At 44.0% G+C, this 16186-nt stretch overlaps 2 protein-coding genes across 2 annotated transcripts in view; one reads left to right on the top strand and one right to left on the bottom strand.

The window, feature by feature from the left end:
* The window catches only part of dock1 (dedicator of cytokinesis 1), a 357310-nt gene that overhangs the window by 133399 nt on the left and 207725 nt on the right, over positions 1-16186 (bottom strand). The gene's annotated exons all lie outside the window — the stretch shown is intronic.
* Positions 9596-16186, top strand: part of LOC140544470 (inhibitory synaptic factor 2A) — a 56572-nt gene continuing 49981 nt past the window's right edge. Inside the window, exon 1 of the mRNA XM_072668000.1 lies at positions 9596-10089. The gene's annotated coding sequence lies outside the window, so the exon portion shown is untranslated. The remainder of the gene's footprint in view (positions 10090-16186) is intronic.

Raw genomic sequence — 16186 nt, 5'->3', positions numbered from 1 at the left:
GTGGGACCTTCCTTGGGGCATCTTGGTAGGTACTAAACACTGCATACATCCCACACCCACCTAGTATATCCCACCCATTGACTGGTGCCATTAGAACCAGCTGCTATGGCTAATTATTAATTATGATTTTTTAAAACACACATTTACTGTATGTAAAGGACCTGTGTTTTGACTGGTTGATCTGTTTTGTGCCTTATTTGTATATCAGTACAGAATGAAACAATGTTTATAATATTAGTATAAACAGGCAGGCATGAACAGCGGTAGGTTGGATGGACGAGCATGTGTAAATGCCCATATATGGTCAACTGCATCCTTGGCAGCTTTAACTATTCTTACAATAGTTCTTATTAATAAAAGGAAAGATCTACAAATGAAATGTAATCTACACTTAAAACTATACCACATACAAATTTAATCCACATGGGTGTTCCCAGAAGGCTGTTGGGGTGGGGGAGCTGCAAGTTTGGCCTGTTGTTCTTTCTTCCAGCCCAATCCTTCCATATTCACAGAAACACCCAACGCCACCAAAACAAAAACAACCTTAATTGGTTTGGGGAATTTAGAGCTACACAATTATGCAATCACTGTCAGCTCAACCTGGATGGCAAACCAACAGGGGTACACTAACTAATACACATCAGCTAGAAACACAAACATCTGTTAGAGAGGGGGAAAAAAGAAGAGAAGCCGAGCGTGGGAGTGAGGAGACAGAGAGCACTGTTTTAAAGCTCTGCTGAGTGTGACAACAGCACTGTGTGTAAGAAGGCATCCAATAAAAACATCCGGCAGAGACAAAAGACGTCTGACTTCATCCAAGAACACCTGACATTTAATGAATGCACTGCAGAGTGATGTAAATAACACTGCCCAACAACTTCTGGCACCAGCCCTTGTTCTCAGGAGGTGCATGGATCCTTCAAACACTCAAACTACCTATAAACACTTTCAGCTTCCGGAAATAATGCACATTTTAAAATCTCTACTGGAGCTAGTAAAGCCCTGTATGCTCCATACAGAAGATGTTCTCAATCTCACAGACAGGTTCTGCAGAATACTGCAAGTTCTTTGCATTGTAATAATAACTAAACATTTTGAGGATATTCAAAATCATAAAAAGCCCAATATCCTGGCAAAGGATACTCAACTATTTGGCCTGTACCTCGAGCCCTTTGAGCTTCAAGTACAGCCCGCATTGACCCACCATCCTTCAGGTTGCATGGTAGACACGCATCAAGACAGGGTCCCTCAGGGTCTTACATTTTTACAGTATTTAGCTGACGCTCTGATACGGAGCGACTTACTAGGTTACTCTTATTACAGAGGAGGGCCAATGTAGTGTTAGGAGTCTAAGGACTCCTTGCCTAAGGACTCTTATTGGTGTAGCGCAGCATAGTCACCCAGACCAGCAATCGAACCCCAGTCCCCCACATGGTGCGGTGGCTCATTGGCAGGTAGTGTTGTTATCTGTTGCCCCACATCACCCACACAAACGCAGACTGAAGAGACTCATCTTATTATACTGCACTTAAATGAACACCAAGACATTTATTAAACAGAGTGTGTGTATCTCTAGGTAGCAGCACTGGCTTTGGTGTCTGGCAGTGTCTGAGTTTAAGGGTAGTTTGGACTCTAACCTATTTTGTTCTGCCTAGAATTTACTCCCTTAATGGACCATAATGCACTTTTGTAAGTCGCTCTGGATAAAAGTGCCTCCTGAATGCCGTAAATGTACCGTACAAGGAAGAGTTTCTACTAGATTGTGGAAGTTAGATGCTCACCACCCCACCTCATCCTAAAACTACTGGATGGAGCACCACCATCCCTCATTCCACTGCTCTACAGCTCAATGCTGGAGGGCTTTACACCCCTCTAGCCCACGCCTGGCATTAGGCAGCATGGTGGCAACAGGTTCAAGCCCATCAACCCTTAGCTATCTGCTGAACTGGTCAGCCTAGACTTTGAGGGGTCTTTAAGGGGTCTTTCAGGGGTAAGAAGTACGTGTGTGTCAGCACTCCGCTGTAGTCTTTGTCATGAACTTGAGGGCAAACCTTCACTGAAGACGTGAGGTGACTGTAAGCTGGCAGAGGGCTGCTGGCCTTGGTCGATGCCAGTTCTTAGATGTTGGCATGGTGTGTCAGGGGCCCAGGAGAAGGTATACACTTTAAACCGCTAAAACCCGGCTTGGAAACCTCTGAGCTTGTATGAGGCAGGTGGAAACCCCCACACTCAGGTGCAGAGGAAAAACAGCAGGGGGGGAATGAGTTCAAGAGAGAGAGAGAGAGAGAGAGAGCACATCCAGAACTATTGAGTATTTTTTATTTATTTATTTATTTATGGTTTTATTATTTCATTTCTGGCACAGCCGACACGCTGTAGATTGAAGGCTGTTTGATGCAGAGCTTTATATAGTGGAAAGACCGGCTACGATGAGGCTCTTTCACAAGGCCAGATTAAAAGGGGGGCGATGCATCCAAGGGCTCCAGTCCAAGTGTTCAATTTTAGCCCCTCTCTGTATGTGAGGGTTTGTGTATGTCAAGGACAGAGCTGATGTCGATTTGCATTCTGACTCAGCATTTTCAGCCTGAGGGGTGAGAGGACAGAGTGACTCTGTGCTGGACTTTGCTGGAACGCAAAAATATACACACACAATGTTAACTGGGGGTGAAATTACATTACCACTAGTGGGTACATTAATGTACATAAGGAAATCACTTTCCTAGACAAGCCAAAACAGCTTCCTAAAGAGAAGCTGGAGAACACACCCCTTACTCCATTGCTGACCAGGCAATTATTAGAGACCATCCTCTCCTCCCTCTGATCCTTGCCATGTTCTACAGAGGGACCGCAGAGAGCATCATCTCCTCCCTCTGATCCTTGCCATGTTCTACAGAGGGACCGCAGAGAGCACCATCTCCTCCCTCTCATCCTCATGTTCTACAGAGGGACCGCAGAGAGCACCATCTCCTCCCTCTCATCCTCATGTTCTACAGAGGGACCGTAGAGAGCACCATCTCCTCCCTCTCATCCTCATGTTCTACAGAGGGACTGTAGAGAGCACCATCTCCTCCCTCTCATCCTCATGTTCTACAGAGGGACTGTAGAGAGCACCATCTCCTCCCTCTCATCCTCATGTTCTACAGAGGGACTGTAGAGAGCACCATCTCCTCCCTCTCATCCTCATGTTCTACAGAGGGACTGTAGAGAGCATCATCTCCTCCCTCTCATCCTCATGTTCTACAGAGGGACCGCAGAGAGCATCCTCTCCTCCCTCTCATCCTCATGTTCTACAGAGGGACTGTAGAGAGCACCATCTCCTCCCTCTCATCCTCATGTTCTACAGAGGGACTGTAGAGAGCACCATCTCCTCCCTCTCATCCTCACCATGTTCTACAGAGGGACCGCAGAGAGCATCCTCTCCTCCCTCTCATCCTCATGTTCTACAGAGGGACCGCAGAGAGCATCCTCTCCTCCCTCTCATCCTCATGTTCTACAGAGGGACTGTAGAGAGCATCATCTCCTCCCTCTCATCCTCATGTTCTACAGAGGGACTGTAGAGAGCATCATCTCCTCCCTCTCATCCTCATGTTCTACAGAGGGACTGTAGAGAGCACCATCTCCTCCCTCTCATCCTCATGTTCTACAGAGGGACCGCAGAGAGCATCCTCTCCTCCCTCTCATCCTCATGTTCTACAGAGGGACTGTAGAGAGCACCATCTCCTCCCTCTCATCCTCATGTTCTATAGAGCTCTAGAGACTGTAGAGAGCATCCTCTCTAGAATCTATCACTGTTGGCACATGGCCCGGTAACAGTATGATGTAATCATAACATTAATTAATTTACACGTAATGTGATGGTTCTTCAGAGGTGTTTGGAAAGCTGGGAAGAAGAGAACTGAGAGAACAAGTGAAGACTCATCTTTTACAAGATTCAAACAGCTTAATAAATAATATGAAATATGTAATGTAATATTCAGCTCCCCTTCACTGTTAGCAATTGTTTCTTACATCAATAAACCATTGGGCATCTATTTGTAAAAGGTAGAACTGCTATAACAACAGAAAACTCCTCATGTTCTGTGATATATGTCAAACGTGAACTTGGATTCGGAAATTTGGTGCATCATGTAAGTAGTGAGTCACAATGTGAGATTGTGATGAATACAGGTAATGCTACACTCCTAACAACAAAGGTGCTACAAAGTGCTTTTTGAGTAAAGCCAGATGCACATAAAGAACCTTTACATTCACTTCTTTAAACCTGTATCAGACTCTTCTCTCACACCTGTTTCACCAAAACAGTTATTTACGAAACTATAAGGTGTTTTTTCTACGCCATCACTCAAGGAACCCTTCGCACCACCTTCATTTTTAAGAGCATATGAAAAGCTTAATAAACGAAACAAAGCATATAGGTGTCTCTGAGCTGCAGCCGAGGGTGGAGGGAGGGTTCTGTCTAGGGCGGGAACGCCCGTCATGTTTAGTATATAAACAGATTTAGCAGCGCAGTGCTTATAAAAGCCCTGGTCGTCTAAAGTCTGATAAAACAGATAAACAATTAATCAGAAAACACGACCACATTAAAACACTCAATTAGCAGTTTTAGACAGGGAAAATTAGCATTCAACAGGACAGCGTTCTCTCTCTCTCACACACACACACACACACACACACACACACACACACACACACACACACACAGCAAACAACGCAAATATAATATTGGCTTTAGCTCATCTCGAGCTGGGTCTAGTGACAGCTCTGGGAGATTGGTGACAGCATTGAGGAGCGGCCATGATGACACCGTGGATGGGGACTGACAGACCACACACACAACATGCCAACACAGCAGGGGTGTGCGAGTGTGTGAGTGAATGTGTGTGCTGTCTTGGGTAACATCACTTGGCAATGAAAACTGTCACGAAAAAATGACAAGCCTTAATCTCACACACAGAACCAAATCGGCTCATGTGAGGAAAAGGACACAGTGCTGTCAACAGAACCCCACTTTAGCACTTGTTGAAACCTCGAAAAACTCCCGTACTGTAAACTCTGCCTTTATACGTAAAATAAATCAATAATAAAGCAATAAATACACATCTCGTTCTATTCAAATTACACAATAAACAAATAATCATGTGAAAAAGTTAGGACACCCATTGGAAACTGTTGTCTTTAACATATTTAACATCTGGATATCTGACCTTCATGTGATTTACATTAACAAGGCGTTTACAGTTGCTCTTATCCAGGGACTCACAAAAATGCTTTGCTATTTATCTTTTATTATTTAATCTGCTTGTAGAGGCTAGGATCCAAAAGATGCCTGAAAGCCGAGATACTACTAAATACAAAAGTCCGTGCGGACAATACATGATCAATACTGAGAGATGGAGGTGATCTAACTAAACTCTTACAACTGAAAAAATGTCTTTAATCATTATTTATAAAAAAATGAAATTTATAGAAATGTTAACTATGAGGAAAAAGTTCGACCCCCCACCCACATTTATTACTACTTCAAGTACTACTGGATCCAGTTCCGATCCTTTGTTTTTACCACTGTGTTCCAACAGGCCTCCAACAGTCTTCCTCTACACACCAAAACAGACGTCATTCACTATCTGTAGTGGTCAGTAGTGTTCTCAGAAGGTAACAGAACCATTTATAGGCTATTTGAAACTATTTTATAGCTGAACAGATGTGCCGAACAACACAATATCTGTTGTTTTGGGGTTTTGTTGTCCTGCTTTCCCTCCAGATGTTTGTCTTTTATTGACTGTTTTGCACACATGATCAAAACTGTGCAGGGAGGAAAACACTCCCACCCAGTCTTTACTCTGAATTATGGCTAATTAGAAAGGAAACCATCATGGAAACACTCACCTCATCTTTGGTTTTAAAACAGCACTGAACACCACAGTGAGGAGGAGGCTAATGCTAACATGCATAAAAAAATAAATAAATAAATTAAAAAAAAAACAACAAATTCACCACACCATGAAGCAGCACCAGTAGTGGTCCATTTGCTGTGTATTAAAGTCAGCGAGTCGAGACTGAATAATAAGATATTAAAACACTATACAACGGTAATTTTAAGAAAAGTTTTGACTAAACTAAACTAAATCAATCAGTCCAGAAAGTCTGATTATAGAAACTGATACAGAAAATAAAGGGATTTTACTGAACAGACTAATCAGCAGCTCGTCTAAACTCAAGCTAAACTGTGGGGCTTCATTAGTTATACAAACACAAAGACTGGATCAGATCAGTATCAGCTGAGTTTTAAGAGACTCTGATTGGGGCGTCACTTTCTATGCAGGTTCAATGGGAAATGAGTGAGAAATGGATAAAAACTAATTATATTGTCAAATCAAAATTTTAATATTAAAAAAGCTTAATATTAGTGTTTAAACTACTCTGTATAGGCAAAAAAGAGAGGGAAACAAACAGAAAAGGGAGGGAAGGAGTATTGACAAACAGACTGAGATTACCCTTTAAAATATGTAGCTTAAACCAGAACCCAAGAGCATTATGGCTGTTGGCCAGGTCAGGGTCGTGAGCAAACCAGAGTCAATACTGCATAAAAGTCAGTTGAAAGCATAGCAAGGTTAATTAAATTCTTCTGTTCCGATGTGCAGAGCTGTGGAAGAGGCTTAGAGGCATCTGAGGCAAAGATGTGCACCAGCTATTAATCTGCAAAGTAGATGTTTATTACAAACATACCCAACATTAATATTAGAATACACCCAAACAAAGAACCCAATAAGATACTGGGTATAAATGTATCCTCTCAAGGAAATTATTTCCAGTTCCCATCCAACAAGTTAACAGTGATTCTTTGGACAAAGCCATGGAGAAGATCCACCTTTGGTTCCATAAAGATTTATGTTTAGATGTGTGAGGGTGAAGAACCAGCAATTGATGTAAAGGTTACCTTTACAAACATGGTTCTTTATGGAAAACTGAGGTTCTTCTATGGCAGGGGTGGGCAACGGGGGCGCCAGAGTCCAGCACAGTTTACTGATTGTCCTGCTCTAGCAGACCTACTAAGCCTGGCAATTCAGAGGTGAGTGCAATCAGGTGGGCTTGAGCAGGAAAACCACCAAACTGTGCAGGAATCTGTTCCTCCTAGACCGAAAATGCTCACCCCTGTTCTGTGGCATCATTTAAAACACCTTTTCGAGGCTGCATTTTCAATCTTTTGTGTGATAAATCTGAACGAAAGCGTACAATAGCTGGAGTGCATAAAGAAATTCTTCAAAAAACACATTTTACCAACTTTAAAATATACTGTAATTGAATTTAGTCAAGTGGCTGAGATAAATGCAGTGTCAAACAATGGGCCTCATTCGCAAAACCACCTGAAATTTGAGTGTCAGATTCACAATGTGTTTTTAAAGCACAGGATTGTTCACAGATCTGCTGTTGTAATGATGGGTCTCTGCATTGTCCTTGCAAACGAACAAATCCTAAATAATAATCTTTGGTGAAATAATAAATCCTTGGTGAAAACAGCGTAGGTTGAATTCAAGAAGAAATTTCTTCAGAGGAACGACTGGTGAATGAGGCCCATTGATTTTAAGGTTGCTTAAGACTTTTGCAGAGCACTGCACGGAAGGACATCAACACATCAAGCACACTTTCTACAAAAAAAAGTTCTGAGCTTCCATGCTAACACATCAGGAAGCTCTGCTGATTTTGTAAAAGGAGGCTAATGAGCGTCAAACAACTCTTCCAGAACTTCAAAGTTCTGAGGCAAAATCCTGTTAATTAAACCCTATGGGGAACTCGCCCTCCTAGGCCTCAGCAACCCTGTGGCTATGAGCATGCACACCAAACTACAAGTACTGCAAATGAACAACAGGTATTTTAAAGACACTAAACCGAGAGCTAACAGCTCGGTCACAAGGTCTGTGCTAAAACAGGATGGAATCTAATTTGCCGCTGCTGAAAAGCAGCAGCTTGCTGGCAGGAGGCAGACAGCAGAACCTCCTTCTACCTCACTAGCATCACCATCACGACAGCAGAGTTATCATTCAGGGTCTCGACACACTTGCTTCTAATTATTTCCGTTTATGCTCTGATGGAATCATTTTTAAGCAGCTGAAGGTGTCAGTGTACGTGGTATTTTTTTTTAGCTGCTAAACGCATGATGATCTGGGTTGCTGATGATCCGGGCTGCTAAATGCCTGACGATCTGTAAGTAATAGAAGAAAGCAGATCTAGAAAACATAGCAGTCAAGAAAATGTTCTTATTTCTGTCCAGGTGGAGATGAGGAGTGCTAAATATACACTCACCAAACTGTGCACCGACTCATTCCTGCAATTATTTGACTGACCAATTGAGCGGCAGCAGTGCAATGCATAGAATTATGGAGATACAGGTCAGCGGCTTCAGGTAACATTCACATCAGCCATCAGAATGCTGCTAGATGGGCTGGTTTTGAGTATGTCTAGAACTGCTGATCTCTTGGGAGTTTCAGTTGCTCAGACTGGAGTAATAAAATAAATAAATAAATAAATAAATAAACAAACAAACATCCAGTGAGTGGAAGTTCTGCAGACAGCATAGAATGACCGGACTGGCAGAAGCTCACAAAGTCTATTGCAACCCAGATAACCACTCTGTACAAGTGTGGTGAGCAGAAAAGCATCTCGAAATTGCACAACAGCAGGAGACCACCCGGTCAGGCTCCTGCTATCAGCCAAGACCAGAAAGCTGAGGCTGCAGCGGCTCTGCACAGGCTCCCCAAAACTGGACGTTTGAAGACTGGAGAAATGTAGCCTGATCTGGCGAATCGGGAATTCTGCTGAGGTCCAGGCTGGTGGAGGTGGTGATGGTGTAATGCTGTGGGGAATGATCTTTTGGCATATTTTCTAATACTAATCTATCATCTCTTAAATGCCATGGACTATTTGAGGATTGTTGCTGGCCATGTGAATCCCTTCATGGCCATAGATTACCATGTTCTAATGGCTACTTTCAGCATGATGAAGAACCAGGTCATAGAGTGAAGTCCCTCAAACTGGTTTCATGAACATGACGGTGAGTTCCGTGTCCAGCAGCGCCAGTCCTTCCCAGTTCTTTGCCAGATCTGAATCCAAGAAACATCTTTAGCGATTCGGTGCAGGAATTGCACATTACGCAATTATGCTACGGCTACATGGACCAGAACCTCAGAGCAATGGTTCCAGCGTCCTGTGGAACCCATGCCGGGGCAAAGGGATGCCCTACACAGTATTAGCATGGTGTTCCTCATAAAAACAGAGGTCTCCCCTATTTGAAAACACTTGACAACAAATGGACCAACAGAAACGTTGCACATTTAAATATCCTAATCCTATTGGCTGTGTTAAGTTGTTCTTTTAGGACTGTGAGATATGACAGCTATGTGAAGTAACTTCTCCAGACAAACCACAGAGAGATGGACTTTCCCGGCAAAGCCCCCTCCCACCTACTCTCTTACACACATCCCTCCTCCCCCCCTCTCTCCCTCTCGCGCTCGCTCTCTCTCTCTCTCTCTCTCTTCCTCGCTCGCTCGCTCACTCACACACACTCACTCACTCACTCAGCCTCTCGCAGAGAGAGCGGAGCTGCAGTCACAGAATGAATCTCCTGCACGGGAGCAAATGCCATCGCTGCGAGTTTGGCGTTGTGCCGTCCGCTTGAGAGTGTGAGCAAGTGAGTGTGTGTGAGTGTGTGCGAGAGTGTGTGTGCGCACATGTGTAAGCAAGTGTATGTATGTGTGTGCATGCGAGAGGGTACGGGTCACGCAGAAATGGCAGCGTAGCAGCACGCCAGCTCGGACTCGGACGGTATTTGGAGTCTCTACCTCCCTCTGTCTGTGGATGTGTAACGGCCGAGAGGAAGTGACTAACGGTCTGTTTACGTCTGAGGAGCAACTTCCAGCATGGCAGGTCCTCGTCCTCCTCGCTCATCCCTTGATCTGCCCTCTCCCCTCCGCCGTCTTCCACCCGTCGGAGCCCTGCTGCACTGAGAACGCACGCAAGAGCGAGAGAGAAAGGACATGCAGTGGCCAGAGCAGCAGGCTCTGTCTCAGCTCCATCAGTGACCTGCATCTGGAGGTGAGTGACACGCTATGCTTGAGTCATCCCCTTTACCTTCTACCCCTCTGCGCTCTTCCTGAGTAGCTTCTCGCTCAGCAGAGGAGAGAGCGAGAGCGGATGCTGCGATAGGCAGGTTGTGTGATGTTGAGGGGTCGAATTCTCTTGGTCTGATCGGCAGCCAGGTGTTTCCACGGGTGATTCCTCCTCATTACTGCTGCAGCGTGAAGCTCTTAAACACTCGTACCTTTACTAAGCGATGGCCAGGCAAGTGTCAGCGGACGTCCATCCATCCGTCATAAGGCATAGACGTGACCCGGCGTAGACGTGACCATCACGCTTACGCGAACATGATGAAGCATGACGAGGCTGAACGGACGCCGGCTTGTCTCAGGGTTACGGCAGACAGGGGTGATCCTATCGCTGCATTATGAGGGCACTGGAGTGCTGCAGTTCTTCTGGATTCCACTCAACACGACACACATCCATTCAGATGCAGTTCACGCACATCCTCAGCGATGATGGATCTTCTTAGAAGCTTCTGCTAGCAGTACAGTGTGTCCCATTCCATTGGCAATGCTTTTCCATGGAGGGTAAACAATCTGTGTGTGTGTGAACATCTGCTCAGCTCCTCCAAGGAGCTGAACTCACTGATTAGAAAGGGTGTCTAGATCAATTCGGCCATTCACACAAAATGACAGCAATGATGGATTTTCTGAGATGATGTAGTGTGATTGAATGGGCTTGAATGGAGGAAAGAGCACTACTCTACTTGGAAGATGTTCTAAAGATACTGGATGAAGTTCCACCACTACAAAACACACAGCTGCTTCAGACCCCAATGCTGGAGGCTCTGGACCCCTCCAGCTAATGCTTAGGCACTAGGCTTGGTGACCCTAGGCTCATGTTTTCACGGCTGCACCGTTGCGTCTCTCTATGGAGCATATACAAATCAGCACACCTTAAAGAAGCTGGCCTCACTAATTAGAAAGAGTGTCCAGATACATTTGGACACCTAGGGCATGACACAGTCACTGTCCTGCAAAAACCTTCATGTGAAACTGGCATTTTTTGCACTGTCAAAATCTGATTACACGATTACCAAAAGTTTGTGGACACCCCTTCTAACATGCATTCAGCTACTTTTTAAATTGTTCCCTTTGCTGACACAGATGTGCAAATGCACACACACACAGCTTGTCTAGTTTCTGTAGAGAAGTACTACCAATAGAATAGGACTCAACATTACACTATTGGCACCATGCTGCCTAATGCCAGTCATTACCCATATGGACAAACGTATTGGGACACCAAGGGTATTAAAGGGTGTTATTCTGCTTTTGTTGGAGTAACTGTCTCTACTGTCCAAGGAAAAAGGCTTTCTACTAGATTTTGGAGGAGCATTGCTGTGAAGATTTGATTGCATTCAATGACGAGAGCTTGTGAGATCAGAATGTTGAGTGATCACCACCCCACCTCATCTCCAACTCATTCCAAAAGTACTGGACGGAGCTCCATCCATTATTCCAGAGAGCACAGGTCTTCCACTGCTCCACAGCTCAATGCTAGGGGGCTTTATACCCCTCTAGCCCATGCCTGGCATTAGTCATGGATCCAATAAGTATGTGTGTGTGTATATATATATATAGTGACTGTGTTAGTGTGTCTCCTGTCCTGATGAAGAGAACCTATAAGCGAACGAAGTAATCTAGTAATCTAGATTAATGCACTGCCAAGATCCACAGCGTGCACTCAGAGAAAAGCAACGCATCCCTCACTCTGTCCTTATGCTCTCTAAACACACACACACTCTCTCTCCCTCTCACACACACAGAAAAACACACAGCTACTCCTTCCTATAAGCAGCATGTACTCAGAACAGCGCAGTACAAACAAATCATTACTCTTTATACAGAAATCTTGTGCATCTAAAACACCACCATTACAGTAGATATGGAGATACAAGGTATTCCAAAGTAGACATGATGCAAAGAGAGATATGGACTAAAGGAGACTAAAGGTGTCTGTATTTCACCTCTAAACACTTCTCCATCCCTCATTCAGACCAGACCGCCTCCATCACACAACCCCGTCACCCCATCAACCTCTCACCTCATCATCCAGATAACATCTGCCTCAGAGAGGGGGGAGAGGAGGGGGTGGAGAGACTGCTCGGTGTGCAGAGTGAGAGAGTGTGTGTGTGTGTGTGTGTGTGTGTGTGTGAGTGTGTGTAAAAGCGTAGTGTAGAGAGCGAGAGCGCAAGAGAGAGACATAGAGGGAAAATAAAATATGTAACAAGAGAGACTGAGAAAGACAAATGGAGGGCAGGGAGAGAGAGATGCTGTGTTGCATTTTACAGAATGTGATTTTACACAAGAGCGAGAGCGAGCGAGAGAGAGAGCGAGAGAGAGAGCGTGTTCAGTGGTTCTCTGGCTGGTACAAGCGGTCTAACAGCAGTGAAGCTCTGATCACTGAAAGAGAGCAGGACACGTTTGCAGGCTGAGCGCTGAGGACTCTCTCACTCACCCACACGTGTGCACAAACACACACACACACACACACACACACACACACACACACACACACACACACAGGCTGGCTGGCTGCAATCACACCACCGCTGCCTCCACCCCAGCCAGATGTTGGCTTTCATGTGGTAATGGGTTTATTTATTAACAGCCCTGTTCCCTGGTCCTCTACCTGCACCCAGACAGAGTGAGAAATACATGGCATACTAAAAAGATATCAAGCACACCTGAGTCCAAACCATTGTGCACGGTCTGAAGAGTGTGTTTGCACGTGTGTGTGTGTGTGTGTGTGTGTGTGTGTGTGTGTGTGTGTGAGCGTCTACCTTCATAGATGTTCAGAATGAAATGGATTGACTTAATAATAATAATAATAATAATAATAATGGCTAAACTATATTGGGACATTCATTGCTTCTTCTAAAATCAAGGGTGTTAAAAAGAGCTGAACCTGCTTTTGTTGAAGTAACTGTCTCTGTAACTGAAACATTGCTGTGAGGATTTGATTGCATTCCGTGACAAAAACGCTTGTGAGGTCAGGATGTTGGATAATGATCACCACTCCAACTCATCCCAAAAGTACTGGATGGAACTCCACCATCCATCATTTCAGAGAACACCGTTCTTCCACTGCTCCACAGTTCAATGCTGGGGGGCGTTATACCCCCCCCCCCCCCCCCCCCCCAGCCTGACATTAGGCAGCATGGTGCCAATAGGCTCATGTTTATTTATCTGCTCCAGAGAGTCCTATTCCATTGGCAGTGCTTCTCTACAGGGACTAGACAAGCTATTAAAGTAGTTAAATGCATTCATTAGAAGGGGTGTCCACATACATTTGGACATATAGTGCCGCTAATACAGCACACCAAATGCAGAGGCCACTGAGAGGTCAGCAGCACTAACCGGTTCCTGTTAAAGTGCTTGTTTTGCCCCATCCAAGGTGCTCATACTTACTATCAATACATGAAAACATTTGGGGCATTTCTATTGGTCCACTCGTCATGAGGCTGTGACACAACATAAACAACAACTGCCAGATTCACATTATGTGGACAGATACAAGGTTTTACCAGGAAAGAGAAATACATGTGGAGAAATATATAAGGCCTTACATGCTAACACTGTATAAAAACAAACCTGTGTGTGTGTGTGTGTGTGTGTGTGTGTGTGTGTGTGTGTTTGGCATGGTTAATCATGGTTGGCAGCTTTGTTTTACGCAACATTCTGCGTCTCCGAGCTGGCAGCCTTTCCAACACTAAAATGGCAGAGAGAGTGAAGCCGGGTCCGCATGTGATATCTCTGAACCCGGCGGTCTACGAGTGTGGCTCCAACACCTGACCCCCTGCCCTCTCCAGCTCCCCTGCTCCGCAGCCAGCATGCAGCAGCTGCTGCACATGATGTGAAAGAGTGATTGGGGAGCGACTGCGTCACAGTCTGAATGGAGAGAGCAGAGCCAGGGCAACGCTAAAGACATGCTGCAGCAATCCCAGGCCTTTAATCTGCACAGACCGTTACAAAGACCGCTGTATATGATATGACCACCACACACGGCACACCGTGCAGAAGGGGGTGGGGGCTTGGTGTTCACCACTATGGAGAAATCTGACCTTATAACAGAAGCTTTAGAATCATGTCGAAGCTCCACAAACTCTAATAGGAATAATGGCGTCTCAGTCATTCCCACTCCGGGCCGGAGCGCTGCTGCTGCTGCTACTGCACTATGGAGGTTTGGTGGTGGAGCTGCAGGAGGAGAACCTCTCTCCAGAACTGCTGCTGTGTAACGCTGCGTAACCCATTGAGTCATATTAGTGTAAAACCCTGTAGTATTACTGTACCACCTCTACAGCCCATGTGCTGCTTCTGATTCTCTCAGCTTGTCCAGAAATGCATGTGTATATTTGCCTATGATGGGGAAAGCATGATTTGTATTTACTGCAGTGGAGTAAAAGAAAAAAAAAAAAAAAAAAAAAAAAAACTCACGGCGGTTGAGGTATTTTTGTGTAACTGTGACACAAAGGACAGGATTAGGATAATCTCGTAGTTTGTAAAGGCCTGCAGAGGCCATGACCATTCCAAAATGCCAACTGCTTGTAGCGTGCATCCACGGGGCAATGCTGATTCTTCCTGAGGTGGGATGATCCCAACAATTCATACGCGCCTAAGGATGGGCATTACTCTCAAATTTAATATTCGATTTTGCACTGATTTAATCCAATATCATTGAATATTGAATAAACGCTAGATCTTTGTTTTTATTAAGAAGTATCAAATCATGCCAATGTGCACCAGGTCATGAGTCACGAATGAAGTCGGTTCAGAACAGAGCTTGGCAGAATGGAAAATAATTCATATTGCAATATTAAGACATTTTTTTATGATATACAATATTTATCACAATATTCTGTCATGTGGACAAAATGTACCAACAGCGTAATTTTTATTTTTTGCCCAAACTCTCCCCAATACTGAGTACTACGATATTTACTCAGAATATGCTGCATTCATTGAGTGAAATAAGACTGATTACACTCTCTGTAATGAAACATGCAGTTACTCAGTGCACTTTAAGCACTGACCATATCCACAATACACTCATAAAAGCATATTGCGTACCATGATAAAAGATTTTATGATACGTTAAAATATTTTGTTATATATTGCCCAGATCTACGAGAGAGGGCTCGTTAGCTTGTGGTAGCCGCGGGTATTTGTTCTCAATGGCTTTCCACCAATTCATGGGATCCATGTGATGTTTTACAGTGCCCTCTGGTGGAGTATAGAGTTGACGTGTCACGGTACTTTACAAATAAGACCAGCTTGAGTTATAAAAGTTAATTTGCATATACATAAATATCAATTTACTATTCCTTTTTGTGACTATTGGACTATACTTGTGTGCTCACATTTGATGAAAGTGTGAAATGCAGGTCTCTGGACTGCAATTTGCAAAGACATCATTTCACGCATTAAGAAGCTGCTTTGTGTCTAAATATCTCGTTCATTGCTTTAAAAAAAAAAGTGTAGGTACTTAAAATACTTAGACTTAATATTTTTGGTTTATTTGTATTCAACACCACTGGTTTCCAAATGAAATAACAATGAAGGAATAAAAACGTCAGCGTTAATTTAGGGGTACTTAAAAGTACACTGGCTAGCTGGTCAGCCAATTGCTCAACTTGAAGTCTGCTGAGGTTGCAGTTTACTTTCTACAGGCAAAAGAAAACTCCTAAAATGAGCAGGAACAGTAAAGGCTTGCATTACAAGCCTGGCAGAACATCACTAAAGAAGCATCTGCTAAAGTTTCTTGGTGGTAAATTTCAGCTGTCTGTGTCATTTACTGGAAACTTATTTCACTACTGAGAACATTGAGCTTCTACAGAGTTTAGGTTTTATTATTTATAAGATCACATGGCAAATCATTTATATTTCTATCTTCATTTGTCCATGGTCTTCTGGAACAGTGGTATTATGTATGAACAGTGCTTGAACAGTGTTCCTAAAAGGACATCAATCAGCCACAACATTAAAACCACTTGATTACCTGTTTTTAATGGTACCTGTGAAGGAGTGAGATCTACAATATTAGGCAGCAG

The sequence above is a fragment of the Salminus brasiliensis genome, chromosome 22 (assembly GCF_030463535.1).
Source record: "Salminus brasiliensis chromosome 22, fSalBra1.hap2, whole genome shotgun sequence".
NCBI classification, from domain to species: domain Eukaryota; kingdom Metazoa; phylum Chordata; class Actinopteri; order Characiformes; family Bryconidae; genus Salminus; species Salminus brasiliensis.
Note: the sequence above shows the minus strand (reverse complement) of the source record. Positions and strands in the feature narration are given on the sequence as shown.